This window comes from Vicia villosa, unplaced genomic scaffold (assembly GCF_029867415.1).
Source record: "Vicia villosa cultivar HV-30 ecotype Madison, WI unplaced genomic scaffold, Vvil1.0 ctg.002220F_1_1, whole genome shotgun sequence".
Lineage (NCBI taxonomy): Eukaryota > Viridiplantae > Streptophyta > Magnoliopsida > Fabales > Fabaceae > Vicia > Vicia villosa.
The window spans coordinates 141,976-146,974 of NW_026705867.1; the positions used below are offsets into that span (position 1 = coordinate 141,976).

Sequence of the window (4,999 nt, forward strand, 5' to 3'; positions counted from 1 at the left end):
AGAATAACATATTTTCTAAATATATTTTCAATTGTTTGTTGGAAACATCTGAAAATATAAAATAGCTTACAACATCAACAATATCTTTGCTTACAATGTTATTTTCAGATTTCCTCAAATAAAATCCTTGAATAAAAATCACGGCAAGTTTGAAGATACAAGGACAAATATACTCAAAGAGTGTTTTCCCATCCACTCTAACGCACTTGTCAAATGTCTCTGACCGTAAACATCTATCTGCATTGTCGAACACGTGTTATATATAACCTTAAATTTCCATTGCAAGAGATAATTTGCAGTAAATAAGGAATAGCTTGCAATATATATTCCAAATATTCATATATATGGCATCAGTTGCAAACTTAATTTTCAAGAAACGCAATCAAATTAATTTCAAGTTCATTCAAATAATTCAGATCCTTGACTATAGGTATAGTTGTTTCAAAAAGAAAAATGTCAGTGTTCAAACCATTAACCTCGTCATAAAATAAAAGAAGTAGAGGATATGTTGTGTAACATCAAATACAAATAAAAATTAGTCAGAGATGAAGACATACCATTAAAAACTATTGGATTCAAAACATCCAAATCTAAAACTTTTGGGGCATAACCCAGATTAGCTTGACAAATTTTAACAGTAAGATTCAAAATTCAGTCCAAGATACAAAAGCATGATTATAAATCGAAATCCATAAATCAAATCCAAGATACGAAGCGACATCTTTTAGGGTTTCGTTACCCATGTCATAGTTTTTTGCTTGTTTGTAATTGGTTCAAAAAACGAAAACACTAACAATAACAAAACCAGTCAAAACTATAACAATTAAATCAACTCAACAACTTACCAACTGTGGCAGAATCACATATGCAGCTTCCGATCAGACAACCCCATACGAAGCGGCATCGTCGAAGAAGGAGTTTTGAAACGAAAATCTGATAAAGTAAAAGGCAGAGCAAGAGACGGAGTGAGAAGACAGTAAGTTTAAAACACAAAATATCAAAACCTAAATATACTTTGAAACGAAAATCTGATAAAGTAAAAGGCGGAGCAAGAGACGGAGTGAGAAGACAAGAAGCTTGAAACACAAAATATCAAAACCTAAATATAAACCTGAATCGCACATCAATAAGCATTTTCATCTCCAAATCTGCAGTAAATCAATGAATATAATTAGTACAATCAAATGTAACCTAAAACAACAAATAGTAAATCAGAAGAAATCAGATTGGAAAAAATTGAAGAAGGATGAGAAAGAGAGAAGAACCTTCGTGAGAGAGGAAGAGAGAAAGGATGTAAAAATTTGTGGTTATGGACAGATCTGAACTTTAGGATGGAGTTTGTGGAATACAAAATCTGAAAATTAGGGTTTGTTGCAGAAAGAGAAAAGAGGAAACATGGAATGATGAAAGGGAATGGAAGAGGTGTATGGATGAAACTTGCACTTGCAATGACAGAGAATAGTAGGGGAGGCTGAAAAGACAAAAAGGAAGAATAGAAGGGGAAAGTCTGCAGGTTGTGTTTCCAAGGTAAGATATTGAAAAATATTGTGTTTTTCCAATGAACCAAACTATGAACCAAAGCGTGTGTAGATGGTAAAAGCAACAGAATAGTGGAAGATGGTTAAGGTGTCCACGTGGCACAATGTGGAAGCAAATGGGCATAATGGTATTTTCCAGACCATCTTATTTTCTTATATTGTAGATATAAATAGAAGAATGCATGAAAGATTGCCAAGTGGCAAACTTGCCAAAATACTCATTTTGTTTTATTATATTGTATGATATTTTTTCATTAAGAGATTTAGAATTATCAAATGAGATGAAAAAGTTTTTATTTTATTAGTTTGCTTTGTTTGATTTTCTCTAGTTTATAAATTTATAGTTTTTATGAGTTTTGTTAGAGTTTTAGTTTTAAAATCCTAACATCAACAAATTGATATGGAGACTTTTTTCACCAAGACTATGGAACTAGAGTTTTTAAAATAAAAAAGAGAAATAACACTAAAACTATCCAAGAAAATTAAAATAATATTTTTCATTTGATTGATAATTTCAAATATTTTCATGAAAGTATTTATATGGTAGTACCATTAAGGTATAGTGACATACAAAGCCTAAAGCCTATATAAACAATAATAAAAGTCTACCCAAATTAAAATATTATATCTTACTTATATTTCTATTTAAATTTAAATAATTTCTTGCTCTATCACCGTCCGATGGGACAAATAACTGAAAAATACAAGTGTTTATGCTTAACTAAAATTAAAATCAATATAATATAAAAAAAAACAACAATAATGACAACAACACAAACATTAAAATTCAGAACTTTTCCATCTTTCTCTGCTCGTTTATCATATACAACAATATGACTCCTAACTTGAAATTCACCATCATCCCAAATGAAAGAAGAAGATCTAATAGGCTCTTTAAGAATAAATGTTTGCTTTTCTCCTATTAAAGTGAAATACAAAACCAGAGGTTTTACTGAGATATTGAGTCCATTATGAATCGACAAAATTGCTCTGTATATGGACAATGACAATCCAATATTTGTTACGGTACATTTGAATTCTTTATACAATATTATAACAACTACTTGAATTTATTTCTGGTGATTGTTGTTAAAACATTCATTGTAGCCTAGTTTACATAATGTTATCTAATCCATTTTTCCAACATCATATATTAAGCCCGGATTTAAAACTTTCACCAGATCAATTTGACAGGCTCCGTAAGCAAATTCAACATAGTTATTATTTGTCGCACTCATTTGTTTGGCTGCAACAAAAAAACACAAGATATTATCTTATATTAATTTAAAACATATTAAGTCAACATTAACTCATTTCAAATCAAGTAAATATAAATTACATCATCTTACTGAGTTATTTTCTTATGATAAGTAAATTAGTGAGAGAGCAATTGATGGATAGTTACGATATTTATATATAAAAAGGGAGCTAGGGGTTATGTTAGTGAGGTGTTTATGGTCAGAGGAATCAAAACTAAGGAAGATAAGTGTCCACAGCTCCCGAGAATTTTTTTCCATGGGAAACTAATATTTCAATAAGAAATGCTAAGCACTTCGAAATTGCTTACTGTCATACCCCAATTTTTGACCCTAAGATCCTATATCGTTCATATCCCAATCACTAATCAAGAGCTTCACTTGGAAGTTTGTTTATGGTGTTGCACTCACCTCATCAATGAGAGGGACCATCAAGCACCAATGATTGTTTATCTTTTATGCATATTATACTAACCCAAATACCAAAAATATTGCTTTGTTTCTTTGTAGGCTTTTGTTTTGTAGGTACCAAGCCAAGACATGCAATAAGCAAGGCATTTTTCACATTTTTGACTGATGAAATCGATTTCCCTACTGGGTAAATCGATTTCCCTGCAGCAATCTTCAACAAAATCACATTCTGGACAGCATGAAATCGATTTCCCTCCTGGGTAAATCGATTTCCCTAGTGTATTTTGCGCCAAATTCTCTTCTGGAACAGAGTGAAATCGATTTCACTCCTGGGGAAATCGATTTCCTTAAGGCGAAATTCAAAAAAAAAAATAGAGAGGGAAGCTTGATTTGATTTTGGCACCTATTTTCTTTGACCATCTTTGTCATTTCACCAATTTTCCACCTCATCAAAATAATTCTCTTCATTAAACCCACTTAAACCTCATTTTACCATTCCTTACCATTTAAATGCCACTTTAATCACCAATTAAACACAAGCTAATTACCAAATGCAAAAAGACCAAATTACCACTACTCTTGCTCTCATCCTATAAATAGAGCCCACTACTCTCTCATTTCTCAAGCTTTTGAGAGCCAAAAAACCTCTTGCAATTTCTCTCCTCATTCCTACCAAATTCACCAAAGCTCTTCATTCTTTCATAAAGTTTGTGAGTTACATCTTGAACCTCACAAACTTTGAGCTAAACCACCATCCATTTCACTTTTTTTCCTTCAATTGTTGAGAGATCAAGATTTGTGTTGGTGATTCTTGAAGTAGATCCAAGTTTTGTTCAAGATTTGGTAAATTTTCTTCATCCTTTTTGTATATCATGATGTAGATCTTTGTTGCTTGTGTGTGATGCATCTTTGATGCTATATTGGTGCCATTTGATGGTGATTTGATGGAAAATTCGTGCTCCAATTGATGTTTGATCATAAGGTGTTTGTACATTTGTTCAAGTCAAGTTTTATGCCTCTAAATGTTGTTTTTGCTGATTTTTACACTGAGGAAATCGATTTCCTTAAGGCTGAAATCGATTTCCTGCTGAGCGTGACTTGTTTTTTTTGAAAACTGCACTATGGAAATCGATTTCCCTCTGCATGAAATCGATTTCCTGCTGGCAGAATATGGTTTTTTGCCTTTTTTTATGCTTGTTTTGGTTTCCTACTTCCTCCACTTCATTAATATCATTGGATCTAGGATGTTGATAGGTTTGAAATGACCTAATCCATAATATTAGATGAATGATATTAATGATAGTGTGAGTTGATGATCTTTTGTGAATTTTATTCTTCTTCCTCCATTTCATTAATATCATTGGATCTAGGATGTTGATAGGTTTGAAAGAACCAAATCCATAATATTAGATGAATGATATTAATGATAGTGTGAGTTGATTATCTTTATGCATTTTATCTTCTTCTTCTCCTTTTTTTTCTTTTGATCGATGAAAGTCTTAATACTTTGAGAATTCTTATGGATTCTTAGTGAAGACTAGATCGTTACCTATTTTCTTTTCGTGCGGTATTGCTTTCGGAAGGCGATCTACATATCGTTCTTCTCGCATACATTAGCACATAAAGTTTTGACCGGCCTCGTTGTAGGGTGATTTCTACATAAATCACTTGGCGATCTGCTTAACATAGCGCAATATTTCGTGTCCCGAATCAAAAAGATCAAACATGGAAGAGAATTGTATGCGGTTGATTTAAGACTTGTGGAGGTTTTTATCGTGTAGTCGCTATGATTTT

The 4,999-nt window shown here is 32.1% G+C and overlaps 1 long non-coding RNA gene across 2 annotated transcripts; it reads right to left on the reverse strand.

Annotated features, from left to right (window-relative positions):
* On the reverse strand, nucleotides 1-1,424 carry LOC131638209 (uncharacterized). Of its 2 annotated transcripts, none has more exons than XR_009294611.1 (4): nucleotides 1,266-1,424; nucleotides 1,112-1,148; nucleotides 846-933; nucleotides 1-237 (listed from the first exon to the last, which is right to left on the reverse strand). It is a non-coding gene; the product is annotated as an uncharacterized LOC131638209 (long non-coding RNA). The 2 variants fall into 2 exon arrangements; XR_009294610.1 differs by having other exon boundaries at nucleotides 1-233; nucleotides 842-933.
* Nucleotides 1,425-4,999: the final 3,575 nt, after the last annotated feature.